General features: G+C 44.2%; 1 non-coding gene across 1 annotated transcript; it reads right to left on the bottom strand.

Moving 5' to 3' along the window:
- Nucleotides 1–10,884: 10,884 nt before the first annotated feature.
- Nucleotides 10,885–10,989, bottom strand: LOC126000268 (U6 spliceosomal RNA). The gene has a single exon (XR_007492622.1). It is a non-coding gene; the product is annotated as a U6 spliceosomal RNA (small nuclear RNA).
- Nucleotides 10,990–15,918: the final 4,929 nt, after the last annotated feature.

Below are 15,918 nucleotides of genomic sequence, written 5' to 3'. Positions count from 1 at the left end.
AGCCTGGCAAAAGGGAGACAGTAAAGTGGGCAGAGCCCATGGGGTGGGGTGGGGCGGGGGGATCATATGGAATTTTTTTTTTTGGTTTTTGGGCCACAGCCGGTGATGCTCATGAGTTACTCCTGTCCATGTGCTCAGAAATCGCCCCTGGCTTTGGGGGACCATATGGGAATCGAACTGAGTCCGTCTTAGGTCAGCCGCGTGCAAGGCAAACACCCTAATGCTGTGCCACCACTCCAACCCTGCATATAGGATATTTTATGACTCTTTGATTATGTGTAAAGCAGCGAAGGCTATTCTTGAGACTTTTGAGGAACAGGAGGGCTTTGTTTCCAAGGATTGGACTTCTACCCTTCTGAGCACCCTATAAGGCTCTATCTGGGAGTTGCCATAGCAATTATACATGGTCATAGAGTGGGTAGGTCTGTTGTTTACCATGCTAATATGTTAAATTTGGGGTATGATGAGGAAAAGTAGGTCCCAGGGAGGGGTCAGAGGCCATTGTCTCTGGATGCCATCTTGATCATATCCTGACACACCTTGTCGGGGTGTCAACTAAACCATGAGGATTTAGGATGAGAACACAGGCTGCTGGGGAGTTCCCTGTGTGTGAGGGAAGGGAAAGGAGAAGCCCATGTCACAAACTTAGGCACGACTGGCATATTCCTGCCCACTTGCCTCCTTGGAGCTGAGCCTGATGCTCTTTATTGGTTTTTAGCTTTGAGCTAAAAACCCAGTGATGCTCAGGGGTTATTCCTGACTGCGCTCAGGAATCACTTCTTTGCAGTGCTTGAGGGACCACATGGAATTCTGGGGATCAAACTCGGGTCAGCTATGTGCAAAGCAAGCGCTTTTCGTGCTGCACTGTCATTCTGGTCCAGGAGTCTGGTGTATGGAAACCTGCCCTAGCTGGTTTTGGTTGTGAGGCAATAACGTCGGCTCCAGTTTCCAGCACTGCCAAGGTTCTTGCTCTTTGTGGGCATAAGTTGGTCCAGCTCTCAGGAACCTTTCCCCAGAATGTAAACATTCTGACGCCCCAGAATCACTCCCAGGAAACTCTGGTCTAGGAATAAATACTTTGAAAACAACTTCATTGGTCAACAACTTTTGTTTTGGTTTGGGGCCCATACCTGGTGGTGCTCAGGGGCTCTGTGCTCTGAGATCCTTTCTGCTGGGGACCAAGAGTAGGAACACCTCAAACAAGGGTGTCTACCCCACCATTACAGCAGCAGCAAAGGGGACTTTTTTCTTCCCCTTTTGGTCTCTTTAGTGGAATAGTCAGAGGGACCCAAGATATATGCATGACATCAGTTTGCCCTATTTAAGAGGCCATTGGATTCCATATTTCTCTTCAATGTATTCTAGGGATTCCTGTATACAGCAAATGACGGCGCTCAGCAAACTTGGAGAGTTGGGATCTTGGTCCCTGAGCTCTGGGTACCCCAGCCTGAGGTTGGGGTTTTCTATTTTTCCCTTTCTTGGGGTGATGTGGTGAGTAGTGGAGCTGAAGCCCGTCGTTTTGCTTCCCTCCTGTAGGAGGCGTTTGTCGCCACTCTCTCCCCACCTTTTGCTTGCTCAAGCCCCTCTTGGGTCTCCCACTGGCTTCAGTTGGTTCATTTCATCTCTAGTTCTAGAAACGTACAAGTACAGTGTGACTAGTAACTCCCTTGGCCAAGGAAACCTATGACTGGTGTTACCCCTTTTCATGAAACAATATGACTCAGGGCTTCCTTAGAAATATATCTTTCTTTTCTTGGAGGGGTGTCTCATAAGTGATGCACAGGGGCCAGGGGGCCTCCTGGCAGTTCTCAGCGGTTCAATACAAGGGCCTTAATGTTGGTCTGTATTAATTAGTTTATTATATTAGTGTACTGTCAGGATGTGATGGCAGAAATTACTTCCGTGTTCATGAGGACTTCAGGGCCATACCTGGGGGTGCTGAGAGGAAGGGGGTTGGCTGCATTCAAAGCCTGTGCCTTAATTCCTCCACTAACTCACTGGCCCAGAAATGTCCTTTCTTAAAGCAAACCAACAGAAAGCGACCCCAGTTACACCGGAGACCACTACTTCCCTGCATTGATCTAGTGCGCCAGCAGGTATCACGCACTGAGTAATAGACTCCAGAGGCTGCTTGGACTTGACCTCAGGGCATGAGCCCTTGGAGCACTGCAGCAAGAGTCCGCCCAGCAGAGAGGGGAGGCAAAGACTGCAGCTGGAGGTTTGCACTGTAGGTGATTGAGTGACACAGTAACAGATCCATGGTGAAAAGATCATGGTTTTTATCTTGTGTGAGGGCCACAATTAGTGGTGCTCAGGGCTTATTCCTAGCTGTGCTCTTAGAGAGCACTCTTTTTTGAGGGGGAAGGGTTACATCCGGTGGTGCTCAGGGGTTACTCCTGGCTCTGCGCTCAGAAATTGCTCCTGGCAGGCATGGGGGATCATATGGGTTGCCGGGATTAGAACCACCATCTGTTCTCAATCAGCTGCATGCAAGACAAACACCCTACTTCTGTGCTGTCTCTCTGGCCCCTATTAGAGATCACTCTTGATGGGCCCTGGCTCACACACAAGGTGACAGGGATTGAACCTAAATCAGCCACATGCAAGGCAAAAGCCCTACCCTCTGTACCATCTATCACCTCATCTTTATTTAGAAAGAAAAACGAGGTGTTTCTTTTGAAGTAACCAGTGAAAATGTACTAAAATTACAAACTGTGGCCAGAGACATAGCATAGTGGTAGGGCATTTGCCTTGCACGTGGCTGACACAGGACGGACCTGGGTTTAATTCCCGGCATCCCATATGGTCCCCTGAGCCTGCCAGGAGAGATTTTTGCACACAAAGCCAGGAGTAATCCCTGAGTGATTTTGGGTGTGGCCCCAAAATAAAAAACTCCCACAAACTGAAGGGCCCTTCCGGCGTTGTAGCTGTCATCAACTTGGCCGGCACCCACTAGGTTCCTTGCACCTTCCTAGTGAACACTTAGGGTGGTGCTGGTACAGAGATCCACCTTTGAGTGGATTGACCTGGTACTCACTCAGCTCACAAAGTAGATACTATCCAGCCGAGCCATCCATAAATTTCACTTGGCTTTCTTGCCCTAGCAGAGTTTGAATTCAGCCTTTTTTCTCTTGAGCCATAACCTGCCCTTCTCAGAGATGCACTTGGTGGGCTGGAGAGGCCCTGTATTCTGTCCCTGGCACCATCTTACAGCCTGGTATAGCCTTGGCCTGGGCCTTTAGACCCTCCAAGCAGACTTTTTTCTATTTCATACTTATTTCAGGATTGTAGAACTAGCAATAAAGCAAGTATTTGATTGCCATTTGTGTTCAGGGGAGTTGGGGCCATACTTGGCTTTACTCAAGACTTTGCAGTATGGGCCGGGCGGTGACACTAGAGGTAAGGTGCCTGCCTTGCCTGCGCTAGCCTTGGATGGACCGCGGTTCAATCCCCCGGTGTCCCATATAGTCCCCCAAGCCGGGAGCGACTTCTGAGCGCATAGCCAGGAGTAACCCCTGAGCGTCACCGGGTGTGGCCCAAAAACCAAAAAAAAAAAAAAAAAAGACTTTGCAGTTAGGGTATCATTCCTGTTGGATCTTGGGGGAACCCTCTGGGGTGCAGGGATTGAATCTTAGGTGTGTGCAAGACAAGTGTCCTACACTCTGTACTATCTCTCCAGCCTATAGTATTTTTGACAGTACTGTTAATTAATGTTCACCCCCATTTCTTCCAGCCCCTGTTTCTTTACCCTGCTCATTGATAACCTATAGTCCTTTTTCCATAGTCCACGGGTTTATTTTCAATTTTCCTTGTCCATTCTTTTCTTTCTTTTGGCAGTCTTGTTGGACTTGGTATGATCTGTTTAGGAAGTCTTAATGAGTACTGACAGTGCACTAATTCATACAGACATGTAGTTACTTTACATTATTTTCATGTCACTTGCTACTACTGTGACTCATCAAGCATAATCCTGCATGACTGGGGCTCTCCCAGTGTTGAACCCCATGACTATTTTTAGAGGGACTCCATTTGACAGTGCTTAGAAGACCACGTGGGACCATACTCAGGGCATCGCACAAGCTAGGCATGTATTCTACTTCTTCAATTACATCTCCAGTTATTCCCACAATCGGTTTTTTTTTTTTTTTGGTTTTTGGGCCACACCCGGCTTTTGCTCAGGGGTTATCCTGGCTGTCTGCTCAGAAATCGCTCCTGGCAGGCAAGGGGGGACCATATGGGACACCGGGATTCGAACCAACCACCTTTGGTTCTGGATCGGCTGCTTGCAAGGCAAACACCGCTGTGCTATCTCTCCAGGCCCCCACAATTGTTTCTTGATGTGTGTGGGATTGAAGACATACTCCAATCATAGAAGTCATACTTCTGGCTCTGTGCTCTGGGATCATTCCTGGTGGTACTCGGGGGTCCAGATGCGGTGCCAGAGAGTATTTTAATCAGGCTCAACACGTGCAAAACAAGTGCTCTAACCCCTACACTATCTCTCTGCCCCTCTCATAAGAAATATTTACCAAGATGAAAAATTGCTTTTGTCCCAGGGGTTTTGGAAGAGAAAAAGAAAATATCATTACTCAAACATATATGCTCTTTACAGACAACAGGAATAAAGTTACTGGTGTGCAATTTCTATTTACTAGACACCAGACTGGGACTAGTTTCTGGAAAATGGCTTTGCTTGTTAGGTGTTACAAGGCACCATTATTTGAGCAACAAATCTTACCCACTGGCCGTCCCATTTGCCTTCCTAGCATAGAATTTCCATTCACTTGTGAGAGGTTTTACACACTTCTTGGCTGTATTGCAACCTTTAGCAGCCTGAGAAGCCCAAGTTTTTGCTTATTCTGGAAAATTATAGTTGGTTTAATGTCAAAGTCACTGCTTTGTTGATGGAAGACATTCATAGGCTTCCATGCATTTTTACCACTAATTGGCAGTTTTCATGTAATTACTATATTTCTTATTCCTATTCTTTTGCATCTGCCTGTCATATGTAGAGTTTTACATGAAATTATTTTTTGTTTTGTTTTTGATCCACATCCAGTGATGCTCAGGGCTTTCCCTGACTCTGCACTCAGGAATTATTCCTGGGAGTGCTCAGGGGACTATATGGGATACCGGAGATCGAACCCGAGCAGGCTGAGAGCAAGGCAGATATGCTACCCCCCTTTACTATTGCTCCAGCCTTTTTTTTTGTTTTTGAGTCACACCTGGCTCTGTGCTCAGAAATCTCTCCTGGCAGGCACGGGGGACCATATGGGATGCCGGGATTCAAACCACCGTTGGTCTTGAGTAGGCACCTTGCAAGGCAAACGCCCTACCACTGTTCTATCTCTCTGGCCCCTTGTCTCTTACATGATATTCTTACACTTGGCATATATGAAGTTATTTTTCATTACTGTGTTTAGATAATTATTTGATAACAGCTTTTCTGAGTTAATAGACCCAAGGATCCAGTTCTTAGAAATTAGGACTATGATGAAGTCCAATGTTTGTTTATAATGAAAACTGTTAAGTAGTCACCCTCACAGTCTAATAATATGCAAGTGACCCAAAGCTATTAACTGAATCCAGTATATACTAGTCACTGAACGTTAGCTGGCAGGAAATAATTGGATCTGCATAGTGAGTGCACACTGTCGGATTGTAAAAGATAATTGAAGTTTCCAGGAAAATCATAACCTAGCCACTGTTTCCAATTTATTATATGCATGGACTGAAGGGGTTTGACTTTCCCACTGAGACTTGAGCTGCGTGAGGACTCCACGCTTCACCAGTGACCTGAGAATCAAAGTCAGCTCCCAGTCCCAGAGGACAGTTACTGGAGGGTGACCAAGGAGGAGGGTTGGGAACAGGAAGGCCTTGAATGTCTCTCCTCCAAGGAAGGAGAGCTGTTAACATCAACAGAATGATTTACCACAATTCGGTGGTGGTGACTTTTAAGTGTCTCTTCTAGAAGCTTCCAACTATACAATTTGATACAGTAAATCTGCTCTCAGCTTCTTCCTCGGATGGATATTTCTACCTAATCTAATTGAAATAAGGTATAAGAACACCAGATTATTTGTGCACCTGTTATACACTGTGCTATGTATGACAACCCCAGAGTGCCCCAGGACTTACTGCTCTTTTTTGCCACACCCATCCATACTCAGGGCTTACTCCTGGCTCTAAGCTCAGGGATCACTCCTGGCGGGCTCAGAAAATTCTATGGAATGCTGAAGATTGAATCTGAGTTGGCTGAGTGCAAGGCGAGTGCCCTCCGCATGGCACTATGTTTTTAGTCCTTTACTGCTTTTTGTTTGTTTGTTTGGTTGGTTGGTTGGTTGGTTTTCGGGCCACACAGGCGGCGCTCAGGTGTTACTCCTGACTCTGTGCTCAGAAATCCCTCCTGGCAGGCTGGGGGAACCAAACAGGCTGCCAGGACTTGGATTGAACCTGGGTGTGCCCTATTGCTATGCTATCACTCTGTGTTTCCACTTATTACTCTTCTAAGGAAAGTTTGTACCCTTTAATCTAGATTTTCTCATCACCCCTTCCCTACTTTCTCTTTCTTACCCTTCCTTCCTTCCTTCCTTCCTTCCTTCCTTCCTTCCTTCCTTCCTTCCTTCCTTCCTTCCTTCCTTCCTTCCTTCCTTCCTTCCTTCCTTCCTTCCTTCCTTCCTTCCTTCCTTCCTCCCTCCCTTCCATTTTTGAATCACACCCAGCGGCGTTCAGGGGTTACTCTTGGCTCTGCGCTCAGAAATCGCTTCTGGCAGACATATGGGATGCCAGGATCCGAACCACCATCTGTTCTGAATTGGCAGTGTGCAAGGCAAATGCCCTACCACTGTGTTATCTCTCTGGCCCCTATATTAAAGGTTTTTTGTTTGTTTGTTTTGGGTCACATCTGGTGACACTAGGGGTTATTTCTGGCTCAGCACTCAGAAATCATTCCTGGCACACTCAGGAAACCATATGGGATGCTAGGGATCGAATCTAGGATGGCTACATACAAGGCAAACGCCCTACTGCTGTACTATCACTCCAGCCCCTAAAGATTTTATTTATAAGTGAGTTCATATCATATTTGTTTGTCCTTGACTCTCTGCTTGAACTTAGCATTTGCTGTAGCACATGCCTGCATTTCCTGCATTGTTAGGGCAAAGAAAATCCCATTGTATATCTGTACCACATTTTGTCTATCTGCTCATCAGCTGATTGGACAATTGGGCAAGGTAGCCATGATTTTTTGCGATTTAGTTGTGACTTTATGCATTGTATCATGATTCATGTAAGCAGATGTCATAGAATTTTCAGTAAGTTAAAGCAGAAAGAATATTTGATTACATATCCTTTCATATCTGATTAAATTCTATTGGGGATTAAATTTACTAGGCTGTCTTTGCTCCATTTAGGATTTTCTGCTCCTTTATCAAAAATTAGGTGATTGTATGTCTGGGGGACATTTTCTGAGTATTCAAGCCTATTCCACTGATCTGAGGGTCTGTCCTTATTCCAATACCATGCTGTTTTGATAACTATTGCTTTGTAGTAAAGTTTAAAGTTGGGGAAAGTAATTCCTCCCATATTCTTTTTCCCAATGACTGCTTTAGCTATTCTAGGGTGTTTATTGTTCCAAACACATTTCAAAAGTGCCTGATCCACTTCTTTGAAGAATGTCATGGGTATCTTTAGAGGGATAGCGTTGAATCTGTATAATGCCTTGGGGAGTATTGCCATTTTGATGATGTTAATCCTGCCAATCCATGAGCAGGGTATGTGTTTCCATTTCCGCGTGTCCTCTCTTATTTCTTGGAGCAGAGTTTTATAGTTTTCTTTGTATAGGTCCTTCACGTTTTTAGTCAAGTTGATTCCAAGATATTTGAGTTTGTGTGGCACTATTGTGAATGGGGTTGTTTTCTTAATGTCCATTTCTTCCTTATTACTATTTAGCTAACATCATGTACGAAGGTAAAATCCAAATGGATTAAAGACCTCGATATCAGACCCCAAACCATAAGATATATAGAATAACACATAGGCAAAACTCTCCAGGACATTGAGACTACAGGCATCTTCAAGGAGGAAACTGCACTCTCCAAGCAAGTGAAAACAGAGATTAACAGATGGGAATATATTAAGTTGAGAAGCTTCTGCACCTCAAAGGAAATAGTGCCCAGGATACAAGAGCCACCCACTGAGTGGGAGAAACTATTCACCCAATACCCATCAGATAAGGGGCTAATCTCTAAAATATACAAGGCACTGACAGAAATTTACAAGAAAAAAACATCTAATCCCATCAAAAAATGGGGAGAAGAAATGAACAGACACTTTGACAAAGAAGAAATACAAATGGCCAAAAGACACATGAAGAAATGCTCCACATCACTAATCATCAGGGAGATGCTAATCAAAACAACAATGAGATACCACCTCACACCACAGAGAATGGCACACATCACAAAGAATGAGAACAAACAGTGCTGGCGGGGATGTGGAGAGAAAGGAACCCTTATCCCCTGCTGGTGGGAATGCCGTCTAGTTCAACCTTTATGGAAAGCAATATGGAGATTCCTCCAAAAACTGGAAATCGAGCTCCCATACGATCTAGTTATACCACTCCTAGGAATATACCCTAAGAACACAAAAATACAATACAAAAATCCCTTCCTTACACCTATATTCATTGCAGCACTATTTACCATAGCAAGACTCTGGAAACAACCAAGATGCCCTTCAACAGACGAATGGCTAAAGAAACTGTGGTACAGGGGCCGGGCGGTGGCGCTGGAGGTAAGGTGCCTGCCTTGCCTGCGCTAGCCTAGGACGGACCGCGGTTCGATCCCCCGGTGTCCCATATGGTCCCCCAAGAAGCCAGGAGCAACTTCTGAGCGCATAGCCAGGAGTAACCCCTGAGCGTCACAGGGTGTGGCCCAAAAACCAAAAAAAAAAAAAAAAGAAACTGTGGTACATATACACAATGGAATATTATGCAGCTGTCAGGAGAGATGAAGTCATGAAATTTTCCTATACATGGATGTACACAGAATTTATTATGCTGAGTGAAATAAGTCAGAGAGAGAGAGAGAAAAATGCAGAATGATCTCACTCATCTATGGGTTTTAAGAAAAATGAAAGACATTCTTGCAATAATAAATTTCAGACACAAAAGAGAAAAGAGCTGGAAGTTCCAGCTCACCTCAGGAAGCTCACCACAAAGAATGATGAGTTTAGTTAGAGAAATAACTACATTTTGAACTGTCCTAATATTGAGAATGTATGAGGGAAATGCAGAGCCTGTTTAGAGTACAGGCAGGGGTCGGGTGGGGAGGAGGGAGATTTGGGACATGGGTGATGGGAATGTTGCACTGGTGATGGGTGGTGTTCCTTTTATGACTGAAACCCAAACACAATCATGTATGTAATCAAGGTGTTTAAATAAAAAAAAATATTGAGTTATGAAAAAAAAATTTACTAGGCTGCAGACGTGGCTCAGTGGCAGAGCACATGTCTTGCATAGGTGAGGCTCTAGATTTCATCACTGGTACTACAATTTTTTTAAATATTTATTTATTTTGGCTTTTGGCTCACAGCCAGCAGTGTTCAGGGGTTACTCCTGGCTCTGCACTTAGGAATCACTCCTGGTGGGCTTGAATGAATGGAATTCCTGGAATCGAACCTGTGTTCGCTGCATGCAAAGTAACACTCTACCTGTTTTGCTATCCCTCCAGCCTCCTACAACTTCATGTTTAAAAATGAAGTTTGACGGGGCCGGAGAGATAGCATGGAGGTAAGGCGTTTGCCTTTCATGCAGGAGGTCATCGGTTCGAATCCCAGCATCCCATATGGTCCCCTGTGCCTGCCAGGGGCAGTTTCTGAGCCTGGAGCCAGGAATAACCCCTGAGCACTGCCGGGTGTGACCCAAAAACCAAAAAAAAAAAAAATGAAGTTTGACTAGTATTCCATTGAGTCTATCTACCACACCTTCTTTCTCCAGAATGGAACTTCCTGCCCTTTTCTCTATGTTACTGACATTCAACACCTTTAGTTTTCACTCTGAATCAATTTTTTTTCATGTCTGGTCTGAGTTCCTAATGTGTATTTTATAGATTTATAGATAATACCTGCTTTTTCTTTAATTCACAGAACCACACTATAACTCGTTATCTCTGACCTTCCGGGGTGGGAATGCTGTTGTTTATGGCTTAAGTACCATTATTATTTTGTTTATTGTTACTATTATTGTTTTGTTTTTGTATGCTTTTTGTTTCTCATTTGTTTCATGTTTTTTAGTGTGTATTTTTTTTACAAGTTTCTATTACTTTTTCTTTTGGACACTTTCCCCTGACGATTTTCTCAACGTTCTTTTTTTTCCCCCACATTTTCTTTTAACTGATTTTGCTTCAGATTTAAGTTTTGTGGGAACATTGAAACTCAAATCAGCCTTTCTGTATATATGATTATCTTTTGTCTTGGGTTTTTTATTGTTTAGTTTTTGGGCCACACCTGGTGGTACTCAGGGGATACTCCTGGATCTGCACTTAGAAATTGCTCCTGGCAATCTTGGGGGACCATATGGGATGCTGGGGATCGAAGCCAGGTCTATCCCAGGTAGGCTGCATGTATGTCAAACACCCTACTGTTGTGCTATCCCTCCAGCCCCTCTTTTGTCTTGTTTTGAGGCCATATTTGGTGGTACTCAGGAGGTTATTTCTGTATCTGTGCTCAGGAATCACTCCTAGTGATGCTCAGGGTGATATGGGGTGCCAGGAACTGAACCTTGGATCAGGCCCAAGCAAGATACTGTATGCACTGTATTATCTCTCTGGCCCCTTGGTGTGTATATGTATACACACACACACACACACACACACACACACATATATATATATGGAACGCTTCATCCTTGTGTGTCATCCTTGCACAGGGGCCATGCTAATCTTCTCTGTATCATTCCAATTTTAGTATATGTGCTGCCTAAGCGAGCACCCCTTGGTATTTTTTTTAATGGCATCATTTTTCACAGTCTTCCACTTCCTTCCTTTCTTTTAAATCTTTCTTGCTTTTTGTTTGGCTTCTTTTTCATCCATGGTTTTTCCTTTGACCAGATGCTTCTCTATGAACTGGTTTTGAACTTTCCCTGCCTCACCCTGGTTGGGAATGGTTCCTGGAGCACTCTAGAGGAGGGGCAGAGAGTTGGGAAGCCAGAGTGAGGCTTGGTGCCCAGAAGGCACATTTTCATACTGACTCAGCTTTAGATGAAAGGTAATTCTGTCCTTGGCTTCCTTCTCTTTGATGATGCGGGGGTCCTCTCATTTTATTCTTGTTTCTATTTCTGCTTCAGTATTACTGTTTAGCACCATACTCAAAGCTTTCTGTTCTTTTTTCCCCTTCCTGTAAAAGAACTCTTTTCAGAATCTCATGGTGCCAACACAGTGCTGACAAATTACATGAGGTTTTGTTTATTGGCAAAGCCTTCAAAAGAAAGTTTTAAATTAAGTTCACTACTGGAGACCTGAACTGAACCATTTTCTCGGTCCAGGCAGCTCTCCTCTAATGATATCAACCTTATAGACTCTCTAGAGTGCATGTCCACTGTGAACGAGATCTATGAAAATGAATGACTCAACAGAGAAATAGAGACAGCTAGTCATTGTAAAAAAATGAATACTAAGGAAGGGCTGGAGTGATAGCACAGTGGATAGGGCGTTTGTTTGCCTTTTGTGTGGCTGACCCGGGTTCGATCACCAGCATCCCATATGGTCCTCTGAGCCTGCCAGGAGCTGTTTCTGAGTGTAGATCCAGAAGTAACCCCTGAGCACCACCAGGTGTATTCCCAAGCCAAATCAAAACAAAAAAGAATGCCGGGACCGGGAAGGTGGCGCTACAGGTTAGGTGTCTGCCTTGCAAGCAGATGGACCGCGGTTCGATCCCCCGGTGTCCCATATGGTCCCCCAAGCCAGGGGTGATTTCTGAGCGCATAGCCAGGAGTAACCCCTGAGCGTCAAATGGGTGTGGCCCAAAAAAAAACTAAAAAAACAAAAAACAAAAAACAAAAAAGAATGCCAAAACTTTAAATTGATGGTGAACGGAATAGAATCCAGGTCTCCTGCATATAAGATCTATGCTTTGCCACTTATCCACATCTCTGACCCTCAAGATGAATTTTTAAGCCTGTCCTGAGTGTCATAAGCATGTCTGAAACCACCCATTGTGTCAGATGAGGCACAACCTAGCTCTTTCAACTGCTTCCCCCACAGAATGGGAGAGAGAAGTGGCAGGCCAGTTCTCACCAACTGGACAGCCACGTAGAGCCTGGTCCCCTGCTCCCTGGGATCTCGGGCTTCTCTTGGGGTAGTTGATCCAGGGTAAGAAAGAAGCAGGGTTGGGGACGGAGCAGTGGCGCAAGCGGTAGGGCATTTGCCTTGCTATGTGCTAACATAGGAAAGACCGAGGTTCGATCCCCTGGTGTCCCATATGTTCTCCCAAGCCAGGAGCGATTTCTGAGTGCATAGCCAGGAGTAACCCCTGAGCATCACCAGGTGTGGCCCAAAAACCAAAGAGAAAGAGAGAGAGAGAGAGAGAGAGAGAGAGAGAGAGAGAGAGAGAGAGAGAGAGAGAGAGAGAGAAACAGGGTGGAACCAGAGTGATAGCACAGCAGGTAGGGCACTTGCCTTGTACGCAGCCCATTCAAGTTTGATCTTCAGCATCCTGTATGATTTCCCGAATCCACCAGGAGTGATCCATGTGAGTGCAGAGCCAGGGGTAAGCCCTAAGCATCACTAGGAGTGGACCCCAAAAAACAAAAATAACAAAAACAAATCAACAAAGAGAAGCAGGCTTAGGCTTCTCTTTAGCAAAAAGTTTGGCAAACAGTCTATCAAAGAAGTTCCAGTCCTTGAGGCATGGTGGGATCTTTGTGTTTGTTTCTGACACGGGCAAAGTGAGCATGGCATTTGCATGATGTCATGAAGGGGCACACAGAGCAGCAACACCCAGTGTGAAGTGCGGCGTGTTGACTTCAGAACAGATTGAATTCCAAGCATCACTTAGGTGCAGGGGACAAGTTAGATTGGAAGGAAACGACTTTACTGTTTTATAGACTACTGTTCACTTTCTTCTAAGGAAAGGTTGGAGAGGCAGAAATGACAAGTTATGGGCTTTAATTTGTGTTTGTATCAATATATAAGCCACCTACCCTACAGTACATTCCGCTGAAGTGTATTTTGATATAGTCATAAGATTGTGGGTTTTTTTTTGGGGCGGGGGAGGATGGTCACATCTGGTGGTGCTCAGGCTCTTCATGCAGAAATTAATTGTGATAGTGCTCAGGGGATCATATGGAATGCCTGAGATGGAGTCTGGGATGGCCTCGTACAAAGCAAACACCCTCCCCATTGTGTTATTGCTCCAGCCCCATAAAATTGTGTTAGGTTGTGTTTTGAGGTAATCATAAGATTGTACCATCCTCATTTAGGACAGATGTGAGTTTCTCCATAAAGTCCTGTGGGTCTAGAGCAGGGGTGGCAAATAGGATTTTTACCCTCACTCAAAATGGCAAAATGCAATATGTGTTTAATATATTATTGTTAAAATTATATGCTTTTGTGTGTGTTTGTCTGTTTTGGCAGGTCACTGCGTGGTGTGGCTCTCTGACTCTCACAGTTTAGAATTATGGCTTGTTCACCACCCCTGGTCTAGAGCATTTTTTTTTGGGGGGGAGGCTTATCCAAAGGCCCTCAGGAATGATTCCTGGCTCAATCTTCAGGAATCACTCCTGGCAGTATTTGTGCCTGGGGTGGAACAAAGTTTGAATAAATGCAAGAAGTCAAATTCCTTAACTCCTGTACTATCTATTCACCCACCCCCAGCATTTTCATTGTCTTCTTTAGAACCCCAACCCCCCTCTTATGGTCACTCCATGCTTCCTGCCTATGCTCCCCTGTCCAGCAAAGGCAACGTACCTATCTCAGTGATTTTCATTGTTCTGGTCATTTCATATACACACAATCAGATCTTTTCTGACCTTTGTGTCTGACCTCTTTCCCTCAGTGTAATGGTTTTTCTTTCTTTTTTTTTTCTTTTATTTATTAGTGTAATGGTTTTTCAAGATCACCCATGTACCTCTGGCATTCCCCACTACTTTATTCTTTATCATTTTCAAGTAATACGTCATTGTCTGTCTAAATCGCGGCTTCTTGGTTGCCAGTTGGTGGACAGTTGAGTTGTTATGATCATGCCACTATGACTCTTCATTCGTATGTTTTAAGTTTTCATCTTTCTTAGGTGTGTTCATATGAGTGGAAGTGCGGAGTCATATGGTAAGTCTCTGCTTAACCTTTGTGGAGCTGCCATACAGTTTTCCCAAGTGACAGCACCATTTGACATTCCCATCAGCATCAGAGGGGCCCAGCTTCTTGGCGCCATCAGCAGGTACTTGTTTTGATCTTTTATTTTGATGAAAACAGTCATGCTGCCTCCCTGATGATCTCGCTTATGCTTGGCTAGGAGTATATTTAAAGCCAATTGTTAAGAACCACTTCTGGGACTGTTTTCAAATAGTGCTTACCCGAAGAATCTGAAGATGAATGAGTCTTTTTTTTTGGTGTGATCTGGTGAGAGAGACAGAGACAGAGATTAAATCTCTACTGAATTAAAAACAGTTGATTTAAGTCAAATTTGAGAATGAGTTTAATGATCTCAAAAATGCTTCCAATTATTCTCTTGTTCAAGGGCTGGGATTAAAGCCTCATTGTGAGTTAAGGCCTTTAAAAAATTCTCTCAATACAAGTACAGTACTCCAGGTCCAAAATGGAAATAATTACAGAGGTGATCAGCTCTTTTATTTATTTTTTAATCCAGAGTTGTTATTTTCAAAGTTACTGAGTTGGCGTGTGCAGTAGAATGGAAACTGTTTGCAAACACATATTCTCACTCCCTCCTCCAACCCAGCCCCCCCAAAGATTTGAAAGCTTAAGAAAATAGAGCTTATTAGTGGGCGCTCCTGTTTCCAGATCACATTGCAGTGAAGGGGCAGAGCCGGGAAGATAATACAGCCATATGAGACATCAGCTTCCTTCTCCAAAGGAACATAGACTGTTCTGTTTCTTCTAACGTGAAGGAAGGCATGCAATGAACCCTCTCCTGCAGGCACTACTAAAACAATGGAAAATCCAGGTGATTGACAGATATTTCACTGTGTTCAAAGAGGAAGGCATGGCTTCACATGGCTGTATTGGTTTTAACATTTCTGCTTGGTGTGAAAACCACTTAGATCATGGGATTCAGGGAGATCCTGTTTCTTGGAATGAAAGGTGGAAGAGGATAGAAGGGTTAACATCTCTTCAAAATATTGGGGTTTGAAAAATGTCAGAAAGGTAATTAGAGGGATTAAAATTATTCTCCAGCTTGTCCTCACCACTCAACTAACAGTTCTCACCAGATTACAACTGGGTTTTTAAATATCCCCTCCCCATGTTTCATCTTTTGTGCTTGATTATTTTAGTACAAATTTAAGAGATCCTGTTATTTCACCTGTAGACAGCACACATCACATTTCTCAGTTTTCCTGTGTACTGTTCCACTTTGTCATTGTCATATTTTTTTTTTGGTTTTTGGGCCACACCCAGCGGTGCTCAGGGGTTACTCCTGGCTGTCTGCTCAGAAATAGCTCCTGGCAGGCACGGGGACCATATGGGACACTGGGACTCAAACCAACCACCTTTGGTCCTGGATAGGCTGCTTGCAAGGCAAATGCCGCTGTGCTATCTCTCCAGGCCTCATTGTCATATTTTAATAGTAAATATCCTTGAACATCATGAAATACTCAGCTTATATTTATTTGTTTGTTTGTATTTAGATCATACTTGTTCATGCTCAGGGCTTACTTCTCGTTCTGTCCCGGAAGTGCCTGCAGTG

The sequence above is a fragment of the Suncus etruscus genome, chromosome X (assembly GCF_024139225.1).
Source record: "Suncus etruscus isolate mSunEtr1 chromosome X, mSunEtr1.pri.cur, whole genome shotgun sequence".
NCBI classification, from domain to species: domain Eukaryota; kingdom Metazoa; phylum Chordata; class Mammalia; order Eulipotyphla; family Soricidae; genus Suncus; species Suncus etruscus.
This window is presented reverse-complemented; position numbering and strand designations above follow the sequence as displayed.